Below are 18,900 nucleotides of genomic sequence, written 5' to 3' on the forward strand. Positions count from 1 at the left end.
CTCTATTGAAGTAAGCCTTGACTTCTAAGTGCTGTTCCTGAGACCCTAGAGAGAAGGTATCCAGGTGGTGAAACTGAACATTGGATAAAGCTGCAGCCTTGCCCCACTGAAGGATTCAGAGCACATAAAAAGTCTAAGAGCCTGATTACGATCTTGGAGGATGGGATATTCAATCACAAAAGTGACTGATATCCCATCTGCCATATTACAGGTTCCATAGAAAATGATGGAATTATAATTCAGAGGATGTGATATGCGTCACTTTGTGACAGAGTAACCCTGTCCGCCAAGATCGCAATCAGGTCCTAAGTCCTACAGTAAAACCTCCAACTTGGCCAAACCTTGTTAGTGTATCCCACCAGGCAGTGCTTTAAATGAGAAAACATAAGTGCAAGTACTCATCAATTTAAGCAGTGAATGGAGAAGGGGCAATTGTGGGCGGGGCAGGAGGCGGGGCTTGGAGGCAGACATTTAATGGGAGCCACATTTTCTTGGTGCCAATTGTGCTTGATAATACAGAAATATTTCTGCTATCTGTAGAGTATCTGGGGTTTCCTCCCATGTGCAAAAGGTTATGTTTATTATTTTGGGAATGTCATACCAATGCAGATTGTCTCTGAGCCTATGCACATATGAGACATAAAAGTAATGAATTTTCTCATTGTGCACAACAGCTATTGTAGGCAATTTCACTAAGAAACCTGGATAGCGATAGGCCTATTCCTTTTGGCCTCCAGTCTTTAGGGTACACCTTGCACCTTGCATCTTTACATCCTTTTCCTCTCTGTTGCCTCCTCCACTTTTCACACCGTAAACATCAAAACTAAAGTCACAGAACCAACCCAAAGGAAAGGGAACATTTTCAATCTGGTCTTCAACACAATGCAGACTACAATACTGTCGCAGTCATCATCTATTTTCCAGTAGGCACCCACTATGGTCAATCAAAACCATCCACAGCTGCTTCAATGGGAGCATGAGGTACCTAATGTGTGCAGTGGGCAAGTGAATTGATTACAGAGAACTCGAATGGTGATACATATGATAAATGGCTTATATATAACTGGCTAAGATGAATGCAATGGGATGAGTTGAACTATCATATGTCAACATAAAATGAATGAAATGAACAACAAGAGGTACCAGGGTAAGCAAAGCAAGCACGGGGCAAATGTGCCTTAAACTGGCTGGGTCAGGTGAGAATTGTGAGGAGAGAAAGGATGGGTCTGTTAAAGGCAGGTTGAGTAAATCAATCATGGTGGGTCAGTACAGAGTGCGTTATTATTTATTATTAAAGTTTATTGTTTAATTATTTAAAACCTTACAATATATGCACAAAAATTCTTGAGTATAAAATCGGTTATAAAATCAATTTTAAAAAACATTTAAACTTCAACTTTGTTATTACTTTGTTATAGTATTTACATATTATGTACTTCCTAAATTACATTCTTTACATTTTTGGTATTCTAACTTAATTCTCAGTTGCGTTAGAAACCTTACAAAAGCCGGGTTTAAAATTATATCATCAGTATGGAGGCATCTTATCAATGCTTGTCTGCTTGTCAATGCTTGTCTGCAACTCCTTATTCCACGAACATTAAAATGTCTCTTAAGAATAGGTGCATAATGTTCTCTTCTCCAAGTTTACATAAGTTACAAGTCATTGGACCCTCTGTTCTCAACCATGGCATTAGATGACATGTGCCCGGAAATGGAAATGCTCCCAAACGGGCTTTTATAAAAATGTGTTTAAATTTCACAGACCAAGGAGTTTCAAGGTATGGTTGCACTTTTACCTTGCTATAGCCATTCAAGAGCGGCCACGCGTGTTTTCTTTTTGAAAAGGTATCTTTATCCAGGAGTAGTGATAAATGCTTTGTTGTACTATTAATAACTTTTTTAACCCCTTCAATGCGCATGACGGAGCGGTTCCGTCATGCGCGTCGGTTGCGCTGTGCGCATGACAGAACCGCTCCGTCACGGCCCCGCCCGCTCAATAGAACCTTCAGCACGGCGTGGTAATCCGCGCTACGCTGAAGGGGTTAAAAGAGTTCAAAGTAATTGGCATTTCCCAGACCGAGATTACTGAATATTCCTCTAATGATGTGAGTAGATATTTCCACGCCTCTGCTTTCTGGTTTAAGTTTATCTCCTGCCACAATAGTTTAGACAATTGATTTACAGTATCCGTTTTTATCCTTTTCCACACTTTAATAAATTGACCTTTTCGTTCAAGTACCTGATTAGTCATCCCAAATTCCAATCGTATCTGCGCGGGTGATGCATTATGTGGAATTAAAAAGAGAGCTTTATAGATTTTCGTGACTGCATTATTAATTATGACCGAGTCTTTTCCACACAATGCGTCACTTCCATATATCAAGGTTGGTAAAAGTTTTGCTGGTAATACTTTCAACAGTGGACCATAACTCTGCCCTCCTATGGATTTCTGTATAATTCTGAAAGCCACTAGCAATATTTTAGCTTGACCGTTGAATATCCAACTTGTGTGGTTGATATGATCCTCGTTCATCAAATAGTACTCCTAAATATCTATATGTATTTACCTGCTCTAATTGTGAGTTATCCAGAAACCATTTATACTTATGTTTTGACCTTGAGTATTTGTTAATTTCCATGATTTTAGTCTTTGATTCGTTTATCACCATTCAATTTTCTTTGGAGTAGGTAGATATCTGATTTAACAGGCGTTGTAGTCCGACCTTTGTTTGGCTAAGTAAAATAACATCGTCTGCATATAACAGGTTTGATATCGTAGTATTAGCTAGTTTAGGTGGACAAGCATTCACCTCGTCCAGGGCTCGCGTTAGATCTGCTAAAAATAAATTAAAAAGCAACGGGGCCAGGACACATCCCTGCTTCAAACCTGATGCTGTTGGTATTTTTTCTGTTACTGTTAGGCCATCACCCATCCGAGCGCTGACCCATGTGTCAGTGTAAAGAAGTTGTATTAATTTTAAGAGGGCGAGTGGTATACCTAGATCTATTAACTTCTGCAACAAAAGGACTCTATGCACACAGTCAAAAGCCGCCTTAAAATCTACAAAACAAAAGTATAGTGACTGTTTCTTAGTAATGTATTTATCCATTAGAACAGATAACACAAGGATATTTGTTGTGGTACCTAAACCTTGTGTAAATCCAGTTTGATTAGGAGGTATTATCCGCTTTTCTCTTACCCATTCTGTTAGGTTAGATAGCAGTACACCTGCAAATAATTTGGCATCAGTATCCTGGAGCGTAAAGATTTGGTAATTTTCCGGCAAGGACCAATCTCCTTTTTTGTGAATGGGAGCTATCAGCGATCCCTTCCAAATCTCAGGTATCGATGATGACCGTACAATTTCATTAAAGACCTTTGTCAGGTATCCTGACCATAATCCAGGGTCATTCTTATAAAGTGCAAACGGTATACCATTTGGGCCTGGTGCACCATTTTTTTGTTTCTGAATTAATTTACAATTTATCTGTTATATACATTTCTTGTATCTTGTCTTTTCTTATTGGTTCGAACATATTAGCCCTAGGTTTCAGTTGTATTGTATCACCAGCAGGATTTAGATGTATAGACAGGAACCTGATCCACTCATTCTCGGTTAAGGATGATGTTACAATTGATCTGTTTGATCGTGCTAAGCCGTTTATCAACGTCCAGAACTCTCTGGAGATTGGTTGTTTACTACAAAAGATTACTTTAGCCCAAAGATCATGTTTCTTTTTAATCTTTTCATCTCACAATAATTTCTGTAGGTTACGATTGACCCTTTTTGATTATAAACCCAAATTCATATCTTTAGGATACATTTTTACCTGTCTCCTCAGTTGATTACGAGATCTTTTCAGAATCCTAGTTGTTATGGTTAGAGTAATTTTGTTCTATCTTTCTGCTTGCACTTTTTCTTTTTTAAAGATTTTTTGCTTAAAGGTATTAACAGGTTTTTGTATAAAATCAACCCATTGTTCAATTTCAGTTAAGGTGTTATTTTCAAAACATATTCCTACAAATTTAAGGGCCGTCTTGTTAGTATCTTCTTTACTGTGCTCCTTCCAAATTAATTTCTTATAGTTTACTGAGCCCGTCTGACCTGGCAATGTTCTATATTCAGTATGCTTGTTAACAGTCAAATTAGTAATAAGTATTTGTTGACTGTGATCACTCTCAGATGCTTTTACAATTGAAAAAGAGATCACATTAATAAAGATGTTCAAAGATACCACAGTGTAATCAATTCTTGATTTATGATCCTGTGATTGAAATGTCCAAGTCGGTGGAGAGTCTTGAGGTAACCTCCCGTTTAGAATTCTTAAGCCCAGCGCTTCTAAATCGTTAACAAATGTTGCGCCTATTTGGGATTTGAAAGCATTAGGAACAGTTGGAAGTATTTGCTGCGGAATTGCCCAGAGATTATCTTGTTCCTGAATTAACTCATCTCGCATATTGGGTACAAACAGATTTAAATTAAAATCCCCTGATATAATATACTGTGTGAAAGGGTCATCCATCATTAGCTGAGATAGTATTGCAATCAGGGTGGTTGTCATAATACTTCTTGCGCTTACCGTAGGATGTATATATACATTTATTATAAACAGATTTTTTAAGAGATTATTTTCCATATACCGCAGCTTTACTATCAGAGTGCATGATGTAAGCAAGGGTTGGCAAGGAAAATACAGGATGGGTGAGTTCAAGCACAGGTGAGCACATGCTGGTCTAGATGATGACTGGTTGAGTAAAGCAAGTAAACAGAAGATGTGCAAGGCATGTAAAGGCTGGATAAATCCATCAATTTGTAGGTACAGTGGGCCCCTAAAGGTCAGGAGTCCATGGGATTTTAAAGTAGTTTTAGCAGCATGGACCATGCCTACTGGGCATTTGAGAGGTGCAAAAGAGATTTTAGTACGATTTTCTAGCATTTGAGTGTCACCTACAACTTCCCTCTAGATAGTGCAAGCGTAGACATTGGGAAAAAACTTTTTGGTTTCAGAAAAGAGCTTCATATGGAAGTTGCAAAAAAAAAAGAAGGTTCCACCCCTGCTTCTCTTCTTTCCAAAATAATGGATCACCAACAAAAGACTTTATGCGTTTTTTGGACTTTATGCGCAGTCTGGACTTTATGCACAGCCTGGCAACGGAGACTCTGGCTGTAATACTGGCCCTGAATGCAAAGGCTTTGTTGCTTTTTACTAAATGTAATTAAAGCTTTGCTCTACTGCAATATGAAACACTGACAAACTCACATCTGTATCTTGATACCTTGCATTCAAAAACACACAAACAAATTAAAGAGTCCATCTATTTAATACTGTCACACTAGATCTCAAAACCCCGTCTGACATCATCAAACATTCGATAGTATTTATTTTTAGAGAGATGCTGGCGTGGTCTAAGAGAATTGTGTTTTTTCTTAGACTGAAGAGTCCTTTAAGGGGTATGAGTTTGTCAGTTTTTCAAAAATAGGACAACACTTGCTTAATGCATAATAACAACTGTTCAAGATCACCTATGGTGTGAGAGGCTCAGTAAAGCCAAAACATTTTAAAAAAGGGTTTGAAGAAGTGCCTGAACAAGAAGACAGAATGTGAGGAGGCTACACCTGGACACAATCACACTAGTCATGAAGATTAAAGTCAGTACGCGTCATGAGAGTGTGCATTATTTTGGAGACCATTATTTTTCAAGCCACTCATTTCCCTTTGTTTTTCTTGCCCATCTCCTTCTGCGTCTCAAATTCCATGAGATTTTATTCAACACCTCTTTTTCAGTGCCAAGGAAACCTGTTTATTATCCACAGTCTGTTGAAACCCTAGCATCCATGCTTGAACAACCCCCCAACCTCTTGCTTTCTCACCTGCAGTATTCATTGACTGCCTGCTCTCCTATGCCTGGGGGATCTTTATACTGTGTTCTGCAGTCCATCTTCCTCTCACCCTCAGTCTGGCAAACCCTGTAGTACGGACTTATGCTGCCTCTGGTTCACACAGACCCGGATGAACTCCATTAGGTGGCTGTAAGTTTGTCTTCCCAGACTAAACACGCTTATTCACACATACTCACCCATCACATAAAAAAACTCACACACATTCACGACCACTCACACACAATTTGACTAGGATAATTAGCATGCACATTTACCTCATGTTAAAAGCCAGAAAACCTGGACTCGAACTGGCTCATCTGGACCTATTGTGGACACCCCTTGTCCACAATAATCTCTCAAAAGTAAGAAAAGTAATAGTCATGCACACAATAAAAGGCATTCAAACATGGGACGAGGTTGCAGATTACAAAACTGATGATGGAGTTCATTTGTTAATGGGCATCTAAACTAAAGACATTCAACTCTGATCTTAGGTGCAGGGGAATTTAATTAATTGTTGGTAGGTGGGTATCACTGATATTTTTAGGGTACTCGCTGCCCAAAGGGGGCCTTTTGTTATTTTCAAATCTTTTGATCATAAAAAGGATTAAACCCACAACTGTAGAATCAGTTTTTCCTCAGAACCTCAAGTCTGTCAAAATTACTCAATCCCCAAGTTCTGTTACAGAAGTATGTAGTGAATTACCAGTTTTCTTGCTTTAGCACACTCTTCCCCTTGAAAAGTCAATGGAACAATTGGAGCTCGCATGTCACTTAACCATATTAATACTGCAATTTGGATGAGTAAGTGAAACTTGTCAAATGGACACAGGTGGACTGGGACGGGTGGAGACAGTAGTGTGCATGCTGATGGACTGTCTGCCTGCCCTACAATGGAGTGCCCGGCTGAATGATAATCACCCAATGTATGGCGGCAGGGTCAGATTGGGATCACAATTCGGGCCGCGCACCAACAAAAAAAGTGACCCACATTCTCGCATCACGCCTGTTTCTGAAACAGCAAATCTCATTGGGCTCGTTTTTAAACACGTTTGATAAATTATGTATTTTAAAGCTCAAAGAGCCAGAAATATTGGCACAAATTAGAAGCACTACATTTTGACCAGGCGGGCGAGGTGAAATAAAGTGGCCCACAGGCCACAACTCCTGATGTGGCTATGTTGCACACCTGGCCATATTTCTTTACCGGCATACCGGCATTACCAGTATTCGAATGTTCTTGCCAGTATACAAATGAAGAAAATCACCTAAAACTGGTACTTTCTCCTCTGATCGATATGCACTTTCAAGTTTAAGCAGTAAACATAAGGTGAAAGCAGTTTATAATGTGGTGTATAGTTGCTTTATTGACACGTGACTGATGGTTAAAACTGAAAAAGGGAAGGAAAGCCAAGAAATACAAACGTTTGTATTATTTTATAAATAATCCGCTCTCATTATTATATTGCATCCTTTGCAGACTCTGAAAACAACAAACAGAAGATTCTTTTTTTATTGTACTTACCGGAGCCTTGCAGTCTTGTCGCTTTCCTACCAAGCCAGCCTACTGTGAGGGGAACGGCAGCTACCACGGACTTCAGCCCCCAGGAGGCCACAGGGGGTCGCGCTGACCGACGTGCAGTACGCGCCTTGAGGCGCCTATATCACCGGTAGGCGCCCACGCAACGCTGGACGCTCTGCCTTACCGGAGCCTTGCAGCCTTGTCGCTTTCTTACCAAGCCAGCCTGCTGTGAGGGGAACGGCAGCAACCACGGACTTCAGCCCCCAGGAGGCCACAGGGGGTTGCGCTGACTGACGCGTAGTACGCGCCTTGAGGCGCCTATATCACCGGTAGGCGCCCACGCAACGCGGGACGCTCTGCCATACCGGAGCCTTGCAGCCTTGTCGCTTTCTTACCAAGCCAGCCTGCTGTGAGGGGAACGGCAGCAACCACGGACTTCAGCCCCCAGGAGGCCACAGGGGGTCGCGCTGACTGATGTGCAGTACGCGGCATGAGGCGCCTATATCACCGGTAGGCACCCACGCAACGTGGGTGGCATGCGGGCAGCGCCCGGGCAAAGCCCGGGCCAAGGGCGGGCCCGTCCTTGCCCGTCCGAGCCTGAAAGAGGCTGGGCTGGGCCTACGCTCTAACGTCCTGAGTAAGACAAGGTATAGTGCCTTTTTGACATTTAATATTAATAATGGCTAAACTTCGGGGCTTAAGGGACAAGGTGAATGGAGGGGTGGGGGCTACCCTGGATTCATATTTGACAAAAGCAGCGAGTGTACTCTCGGATGAAATTGAGCGTACTGAAAAGCGATTATCCATGGATGTTGGGAGCCTAACACCGGGAGTCGTTCTTGAAGCCTCCGATGCCCCTCCCTCACCCCTTCATGAAATATTACTAGGTATACCAAGGGATCTTATTCAAGGAGAAGTAACCCCTCCTCTAACTGTTCCACTTATAGGTTTGCCCCATGACGATAGCCTGATGGTGCATTCTTCAGATTTCCCATCGGTTGATCCCATTCCCCTTCCAACATTACAGGACAATTGTACTAGAACAGGAGGTACGGTGGTTTCTAACAAAGCAAAACAGACAAAGCCTACTCGGGTAATTAAATCGCAGTCTAATGCGAAAAAACAACTTGTCCCCTCCAAAAAGCTGACGGGTTTTAAGGTGCCCATTGACTCTTCTACCATCTTAACACAGTCTAATAATCTTCTTTGGGAAACTATTGCTACAAAGATAGATAATGTAATGGCACCAGTTTTAGCAAGGTTGTAGCTCATGGGAAATCGGATGACTGAACTGGAAACCCAGAATCGCCATAGACTTATTATTGCTAATGCTCATAACAAGGATGATCAACGAGATGGAGAGTCTGAGCTTCAAAATCCGACTGTGGTGACCAACATATCCCCACCATTGCTTGGAGATGAGGGGGACATAGTCAATCATTTGACAGAGTTCTTTGTACCATCCTCTCCTGAATTAGGTTTGAATAATCATGCATCCAATTCTGACTTAACAAATAACTGCTCCAGGAATGTATCGAAAGGGGGCCCTTTATGTACCCCGGACTTAACAGTCAGAATTCAAAATGCTAGAAGCAAGTCTGGGAAAAAAAAATCAAGCTCCACTAGACATAGAGCACAGTTTCATCCAATGCCATTTCATCCTGTTCCAGCTGCTGTACCATTGGCTATAGTTTTAGCAAATGCTCCCCAGTTAAGAGCGAAACAAACAGAACACTCAAGTTATTTATTGGACAAATGTTTACACTGGTTGATAAATAATATGAATATTACTGAAGAGGGGGGCCATCAATTAGCTAATGACATTATTATGGCTAGGAGGGTGGGGTGGGTGGGAACGCAGAAGAAGCTGTTTGAAGGTGACTGTGTTATTATCAATTTTTCCAACCCAAGAGTCCTACCAAATATACTGATAATCTTTTCCCTCCCCAGACCAGGAGCTCCTCAATAATACCACTCACTCTAGAGTTTTTTTAAAGCAGGCCTCCTCCTCTAAAGTGTCCCCTATGTGGATATAAGGTCTCTTCGTTTATATATTTGGAGGGTAGAAGAGAAGCTATGTGCAAAGGAGGGGAAATTAGATTGAACAATAGATTTAATGTCTTGTCAGGTTTGAAGGATTGCGATTGACGGTCAGGCACACATCGTAATTTCGATCAGAAGGTAAAAGCCGAGATACCAAATGATAGCAATTTATTTTTGGGGGAGAAATATAATTGTTGATATAGCCAACACCCAGATTGGGACAAACGACTCTTGTCTTCCCAGAAAGAAAACTAGCATCCAGGAAGTAGTCCAGGACCTATTTAGCTTTGAGGAAATTTCGACCCAATTGGTAGCTGTATCGAACACAAAGATAGTACCAGGGTCAGTAATCGAATCAAGACACCAATGTTATCCTGGTGGGATTAATGGTCCTGACGATATGATTTCTAACAATTGCAAAATATCAATGTTATCATGGAACATAGCGGGACTTGGGTCTAAATTATCATCGCCCGACTGGTCTAATTTCATCGGCAAATATAATATTTGTATCTTTCAAGAGACATGGTCGGTGGACCCGGTTTTTCGTACAGGCTATCTTAACTTTCAGGTTCCTGCGACAAAGAAAGACAAAGGTCGACCAATAGGGGGACTTGTTATCTGGGTCCGGCAGGCTCTAAGTTACAAAGTTCAAGTACAACCAGTTATAAACAATGATATTCTTGCAATAAGAATAAGTTTATCTCCAGGTTGTAATATTGATGTTTATAACATTTATGCCAAGAGGTCAAGTGGGGGGGCGTAGTTCAGAATTAATCAAAGCCCTAGATGATATATTGGAAGCTCTTCCCAGTAACATATTGCCACTTATAGCAGGGGATTTTAACACGACTTTTGAACCGTTAGGGCAAGAAGACCTAGATCTTACTGATGAGGAAGATATTAGATGGGGTATCCCCAAACTTGAGCTAATATCTATAACAAAATGGACGGAGGTGGCCATACAAATGAAGGGGTTGTGTATGGGGAAAGGGTTACATTTTTCGATAGGCAGGGTGCTAAAACATATGACAATGGCTATAGGTCTAGTCGTATTGACTATCTGCTAATTAATCTAAAATTATGGCACTGTCTAAAGGATATGGTGATAGTGGGGCGCTTAGAAAGTGATCATAATCCCCTCTGCTCAATATTTAATTTTCAGGCGGGGGTTGAAGTAACAGTAAATAAAGGCGTAACAACATCCGATTTAATCCTAACCAATGATATGCACCATCTCAAATGGAGTAAAATTATTAAACATCCTGACACCCTGGTTGCCATAAATAAAGATGTCAATAATGCTCTAGCAGGTATGGGTGCTAGTATTAAACAATCGGATTTCCATTCGATTATGATCGAAACCCATGTTAAGCTCTTCTCCAGGTTAAAAACTTATTTTTATAAACCGGGATTAGGTAAGAGCGTAAAGAATACGAAACTTTGTGGATGGCACAACTGGGCCTGCCGAAAAGCCCGGGCAAAGTTGGGTGAAGTATTAAGTGAAAGGGACTTTGATAAAGTAAGAGAGGCACGGGATAGTTACAGGAAAACACAGATTGAGGCTGAAAAGCAATGGGATCAATGTAGATGGCAGGAGCTGAGACAAGCATGTGAGGCCAAAAACTCGAAATTATTTTGGGACATCTTTAAATGGGATAGGGGGGATGTCCAGATCCTCCGCAGAATAATGTAGCCCAGAATCAATGGGTTGATCATTTCAAACCACAGTACGCCAGTAGTCCCGATGAATTGTCAAACAGCATATTTCCTCACACATTTTATTCTGGTGTGGTTTTTACCCCAGAGGAAGTTGATATAGCATTGGATGCTGTTACAGAGGGTAGAGCACCAGGAATGGATTGCATCCCAGCAGATGTTTTTTTGAAAGACAAGACAATCTGGCGCCAGTATATTGTCATCTTGTCTAATGCTATAGCACATGGAGCAGCGGTCCCTCCCTCGTGGAAAGGGGCAGAGATAATACCTGTATATAAGAAAGGAGATAAAGCTGTTGCAGGTAACTATAGGCCTATTAGCCTCATTGACTCAATGCAGAAGGTCATGGGCCGATTAGTATTGAGCAAGGTGCAGGCTTGGGTGGAGGAGCATAATATTCGGTCTCCTTTGCAGGCAGGGTTTCGTCCCTCTACGAGTACGATAGACCAAATATTCCGGCTTCTAACAATATACTGGCGGTCAGTGGTCTTGGGCAAAGGGACATTATATGCTGTATTCGTTGACCTAAAGTCAGCATTTGACTTAGTCCCGCTTTGTAAATTATGGCAAGTTCTTCGGGAGATGGGGATGGCTCCAGAGCTGTTGACATTGATCGTCCGCTTACATGAGGATAACTTTGCCCGGGTCCGTTGGGGGTCACAGGGTGATGTGACAGAAACTTTTCCTGTTGAAAGAGGAGTACACCAGGGATGTGTTCTGGCCCCTACACTATTCTCGCTCTTCATCAACGAAGTTGCAGACTATCTTTCCCAGACCCCCACGGATGCGCCGGTGTTGGCAGGTATTCGTATCCCTATCCTCATGTTTGCGGACGATACGTTGATTATCTTTAAAACACCGAGCGGTCTCCAGAGGGCCCTCCAGCGGTTTGAGGAATTTTGCCTTATACGTGGATTGGAAATTAGCGCTGCTAAGACTACATTTATGTCCTTTAAAGAGCATAAATCTTTCAGGGGAAGAGTGTATATGAATGGACTTCCCTTAGAACAGGTCAATGCCTTTTCTTACTTAGGCGTTACCCTCCAGAAGAATATGTGTTGGAAAAGGCAACTTGGATATAGATTTCTGGAGGCAAGATGGCGGCGGCCTGTTAGACCGCTTTGAGGCAGCTCCCAAGCCAGCGTTTCAAAAAGGCCAAAAACAAAATATGGTTGAGAGGAAGAGGTCCGGCTGTAATTAAGAAATTAAGAAAAACTAATAATGAATATAAAAGGATTTACCTTATTCCTCGCTGTTCTTTAAAGCCTCGTGTGGTGATCCTGGTATGATGTCCGTGAGCAGAGTGGAAGGTCAATCTCTGGAGTCTGCTACGGACCCTACTCCGCTACAGTTACGTTTTTCATTTTGCACTTCCCTGATTGGATTGCTTGTACTGCGATTGATCGCCCGTGTCCAGGCCAGCGGAGTATCCACTCGTCTGAAGCAGGACGGACCCCTGGAGGAAGGCCAGTCAGCTCTGTCTCTCCGGAGGCTCTCTAGTGTATCTTCTGGCATGGCGCCGAAAAACGCCGCTACGATAGCAGCAGCTGCAGCCAAGACTAGAGCAGCGAAGCAGGCTCTTCGTGACAAAGAGCTTGCAGTGAAGCGAGGCGGCATGCGTCAGGAGGGCAGCGGCGGCGCTGCAGGTCTTGGCGCGGGGGCTGGAAAGTCAGCGGGGGGCCCAAGACAGCAGCTGGGTGTGCCTGTCGCCATCGCTGAGCCATCCGTGATCGAGCTGCTCCGGAGGACTCCTGCTCCAGTGCCTTCTTCGGTTCAGGTTCAGCTGTGCCCATTAGAGAAACCAGCTGCTTCTCTAATCGCGGGTGACCTGAGAGGCATTTCTGGGCCTATAGCGGCACCTTGTGGACAAACTCAGAACAGCATAATTAAGGAAAAGGAAACAGCGAATACCAAAGTGAATGCTGCTATCAGTATTGGAGTGGACAGCCCTATGCTTTACAATGAGCCTAAAGGTGCAATGGTAGGAGCGCAAGATTTAAAGGCTGGGACAGACTTTAATGCTGGAATACAAGATACAGGGAATCTTCTCTTGTGTGATACTCCTGTCTTGTCTAATGTCGCTCTAGCCTCTCCAACATTATCGATACAGACTACCTCAGCAGGCTCACTCACGTCAGCATCAGTAACTGTACTGGAAATCACTCCAACAGTCACTATAACCCCAATTACTCTGGCTTTGGCTGAGCAGGAAGAGCAAGTATTGCAACACCAACCCATTTGCAATATGCCAGAGAATGGTCATGAGATAGCAGATCTTGGCGCCACTTCTAAAAATTTGGGAGATTTACTGGAGGCTCCTGACGGCAAGGAGAAAGCTGATGGGGATGAGATAACTCCCGATCCAACGGACACCGACAGGGACCCTTCAGACTTTTATTCAATATCGGAAGGAATGGAAGACGTGAGATGGTCAGATGACTCTGAACTGGATATCGAAACTAACACTGGCTCAGATACGGAGAGCGACCAAGACGTGCGAATAGCAGAATCCCGGGAAAGTAAAAGAGCTTCCATACGGAAGAAGAGGGCCCAGGGTCTAACTTGGGATTATTCCCCTGCTACCGCACTGGGGTCTCAAGAACAAGCCACCGGCTCTCAACTGACGCAGCGGTGCTCTCCAAATCAACAGGATGCTACGCTCTCCTCGGTGATGGATACAGTCCTTCTGGCTATCGCCTCTCATCGAGAAGAGACATCAAGGGATGGTCGCAAAGCACAACTTGCTTTGCACAAGGTCCAGGGCGTAGTGCGTAAACTGTCAAAATCTGTTACTGCGTTTAACACCCGAATGACAGAAATGGAAGACCGTATAGTTATTAATGAGGCAGAGGCTGCAGCTACACAGAAACAAGTGGGATTACATGAAGCAGAACTGAGTGATGTAAGATGGAAGCTCGAGGACATGGAGAATCGCTTACGACGTAACAACCTACGCGTTCTTGGAATACCTGAAAATATTGAAGGTACTGATATTCGAGCTTTCATCATTCAACTTTTCAAAGATACACTTCCTGAGCTTTCTTCATGGAATTGGGAGAATGAGGTTCAACGGGCCCATAGAACTCCAATCACTATACGAACCACGCGGAAGCAAGACAATTACCCACGGGCAGTTCTTGTGTTTTTCGGAAACTTTCTTCTTCGACAAGCCATCTCGGATAGAGCCAGGCCAGAAGCTCGACGGACTAGGGACTCCATTTCCTATTTTGTAAGACCGGACTTTTGCCACACGACGGTGGAGAGGAGATGGCGTCTGCGACAACTTATTAAACCCTTTATGGAGAAGAAAGCCTTAGTTTATCTTAATAACCCTGCTAAGTTGAAAGTTATATATAATGGCAAGACAACATTTTTTACTTCGGAAGTAAAAGCCAAAGAGTTCTTAGACAGTATCACTTAATGGTCTATCAGTGATATTGAGAATGGGAAGAAGCCTGTTATATTGAAACACTGATATATATACAATAGAGAATCGAGAATTGTGGAAATAAGAGTTGACGTAAGGGAGAGAAATGAGAATGGATTGGACATCATTCGGAGTTTATAAAGATAGATTGATAGAATGATATAAAGATATATAAGAATTACTAGTCTTTATATGCTTCTATAAGCCTCTCTATATCTTCCTTATTGTTTTCTTTTGGGCCTTTTTTTTTTCTTCCCTTCTTCTTTTGTTTTTCTTTGGGTGGCTTGGGAGCATCTCTCCATCACTAAAGACTCTTATAGAGTCTAATTGCCTCACATCTTGGGTGGGGGAGGGGGGAGGGTTGGGTGCAGGGGTCTGCTGGGAGGGGAGGCGGGAGGGGATACGGGGGGGGAAAAATGCAGAAAAGAGCTTGATCTGTAGTATAGGAACTCTTAAAGGTTTTTTTGTTATTATAATCTACGTAAGTGACTGGAGTTTTACATCAACTATTTTGATTGATTGGAACGGAGTAAATATCGAATGCAAAATTGGCTGGTGGTGGCGCAAATTATTTAGCATTGGTGGTATCGGTCCAATGGGGAATAGTTTTGAATGGGGAGAGTAAAACTACGATGTTGGAATGTAGCGGGTCTCAATGATGGGAGAAAGCGGGCCCAACTGTTTCAACTGCTACGTCAGGACCCAGTGGACATTCTGTGTATTCAGGAGACTCACATAGCTGGATGCGACAAAAATTTATTAAAATTTCCTGGATATAACCTGATGGCAGCAACATCTCAAACATCTAAAACGCGTGGGGTTGCTATTTTGGCAAAACCCGGTTTGGGGAGTCCTAGACGTCGACTTGTCGACAAACTTGGTAGGTGGGTTGTGGTTCAACTGGAATTGGATATAACCATTTGCTCACTTTACGGTTCTAATTTGGATGACCCACAACTCTTTATTGAACTTGAACTAGAATTGGCTTCCTGGGCTGGCCCACTTATCCTGTGTGGCGATTTTAACATTAATATAGAAAAATTAGTAAACAACAGACTCCCACGGAATTACAGTGGCCGGAAACCTAAAGTCTATAGGGCAATATCTTGTCTGATGGATACTCATGATTTAAGGGATACTTGGGACACTTTGAGGCAGAATGATAATGGCTTTACCTATTACTCCTATCCCCATAATAAGTATGCTCGATTAGATTATATTATGACATCAATACATAGGACAGCCTTAATTGATATAATTAACGATCCCAAAACTATTTCTGACCACAATGCACTTACATTAATTTTTGATTTGGATAGTTTTAATAGATCTAATTTCCAATGGTCGTTCGACCGGAAGCTTTTTGTGAACCCAGATTATATTAACTATATTACATCAGTTTCTCAATCTTTTTTCGACTGTAATCAATATAGTACATCCAGATTTAGTGTATGGGACTGTTTTAAGGCAGTAATCAGAGGAGAGACTATAGCGTATGTTGCTAAATGTAAGAAAACTCAGGACAATATTAACAAGCAACATAAGGCGGCACTTATTAACTTGGAAATAGTACATGCCAAACAAATCCAGCAAGGAACACCAACTTCTGACATACTACAAAAATTACTGATCTTAAAAACCGAAATTAATAGCTCGTTAACGCAAAAAGCAGCGGAAATATATCAAGCCAATAGAAACAGAATCTATGAAGCAGGGGAAAAAGTAGGGAGGCAACTAGCTCTCAAAACTAGACAGAAAGAGACATACAACAAAATAAAGAATATAGAATATGATGGTCAACAGTATACCTCCCCTCAAGATATAGTAGATGTCTTTCGAAAATACTACCAAAAACTATATCAAAATGATAACGAGCATCTATCTACAAGAGACATGAAAACCTTTCTTAGCGAGTGGTTGTCGGAATCAGAGCTATCTAGAGTACTTGATCAAGGAGATAGAGAAGAACTAGAGAAAGAAATCACAATGGTAGAGTTAGAAATTGCTTTGTCGGATCTAGCCAATGGGAAAGCGGCTGGTCCTGACAAGATTCCTTTAGAGTTATATAAGGTGCTGGGCAAACAGATACTCCCCTATTTATTAGACCTTTTTTTGGGAATACAACATCACTCAGCTACACCTGAGTCTTGGAAACATACTAACATAGTAATATTTCCAAAAAAGGGGAAACCTCCCCAGCTTCCATCTTCATATCGACCTATCTCACTTATAAACTCTGACTCAAAGCTATATTCCAAGATACTTGCAAACCGAATGAGGGGGATCATTGAACATCTTGTATCCCCATGGCAGCACGGTTTTATCCCGGGGAGAGGAACAACTGACCATACCCGTAGAGTTATTGCCTTATTTGACATCATGGGCGTCACGGGGGGAGAGATGTCAATGGTCTTACTCGATGCCGAAAAGGCATTTGATCGAGTGTCTTGGCGGTTCTTATGGGAAATAATGGAATATAATAACTTCGGCCCAGGCTTTGTCAAAGCTTTAAAAGCTCTGTATGTCAGCCCTAGAGCTAAACTATTTATTGATGGCTTTGAGTCGGAGTTTATTGAGGTAAAAAGAGGCACTAGGCAGGGCTGTCCTTGTTCCCCGATATTATTTGCCCTAGTGATTAATCCTTTAATTTTAAAGCTCCTTAACTCCTCCCAAATACAACCAGTTACGGTGGGCTCATACTCTACAAAAATATTGGCATATGCCGATGACATTGCTGTGCTTACAACGAATCCAGACGAAGCCGTAGCAGAAATAGAACAATTAACCCAGGATTTTGGTGTTTATTCCGGCTACTCACTCAATAGAGACAAAACTATGGTGTTATGTACAAATAATACCATATTTGAAAGTCCCTACAAAGTGAGAAATGCAACTTATCTTGGTGTAATTATTTCTCCTGAGGTAAATGAGATTAACCGGCTTAATTATGATCCTTTGATTAAGGTAGTAAAAACAGATCTGAAGAGGGTAGATAACCTACATCTCTCAATAATCGGGAGGGCGAATTATATCAAAATGAGTATATTTCCCAGAATACTTTATCTGTTCCGGGCTATTCCATTGATTGCCGACGTTAGTATTATCAAAATTTTTGATTCCACGATATCTAAATTTATATGGAACTATGGTAAAATAAGGAGAGCATTACCATTACTAACTCTCTCCGTACATAGAGGTGGCCTTGGTATCCCGAACCTGACATTTTATCTCTGGGCGACATTACTCCGACAAATGGGCCCTCTCTTTAAAGTTAAACCGGCCAACCTACCCAACATAGACTCCTATATTCCTTCCATTTTTGAACTGGGATTGGGTGAAAAATGTCAAGGGCTATTTCTGAGACAATTGGAAGCGTCTTATTATAAAAAGACCAAGTTCAAGGTGATTGGAGACGCATGGAAAATCTGGAAACTGGCCGCAAAACAATTAGGTATACCTAAAATAACAAGATATACATCTCTGTGGCATAGCAAGATCATCTCATCATCTATGATAGATAATGTCTCTAGGAGATGGGAGAATTTAGGCATATATACACTTGGTCATTTTCTAGGACAAAATTTTATTCCATCTTTTGAGAGACTACAGCAGAGATTTGATATTCCATCTACAGATTATTTAAAATATTTTCAAGTCTTTACTAATATACGGAAATCAAAACTTAATATCACCTTAGATAGTTTTCCCTTTTTTTCTATTATTGAGAAACAAACCACTAGGATAGGCACTTTATATGATATTTTCTCTCAATCCTCTAAAGACGATTTAGATCGTGTGGAGAGATCCTGGGCACAAAAACTTGGAAACCCAGATGTAGATATTGACTACTCCCTAACTCTCTACACAACATTATTTTTAGCGCCCAATCTCAAAGCACAATATTTCAAAACTATTTACAACCTTTATTTTACCCCGGCCAAACTTTTTACCTGGGGAATGCGACTAGATGATTGCTGCCCTAGATGTAGCCAGGGACAGGCAAACTTAATTCACATGTTTGCGGAATGCCCAAAATTGGATAATTTGCAAACATCGATTGGAGGATTTTGGACTCAAATATTCGGGCGGATTCTTAGATCCTCCGCAACCCTATTTCTTTTAGGTTTTGACGAATCCTTGGGGTACAGCTTGGAGGAACAGAGGATTGTCTTCCTGGGCACAGCTGTTTTTCGTATCATTTTGGCTGCTTGTTGGAAAGATCCCAATGTACCTACTTTTCAGATGTGGCTTAGCCGATTTCTTGCCATCTATAAGCAGGAGACAGCTATATACAGTACAAGAGG

Source organism: Triturus cristatus, chromosome 11 (genome assembly GCF_964204655.1).
Source record: "Triturus cristatus chromosome 11, aTriCri1.1, whole genome shotgun sequence".
Lineage (NCBI taxonomy): Eukaryota > Metazoa > Chordata > Amphibia > Caudata > Salamandridae > Triturus > Triturus cristatus.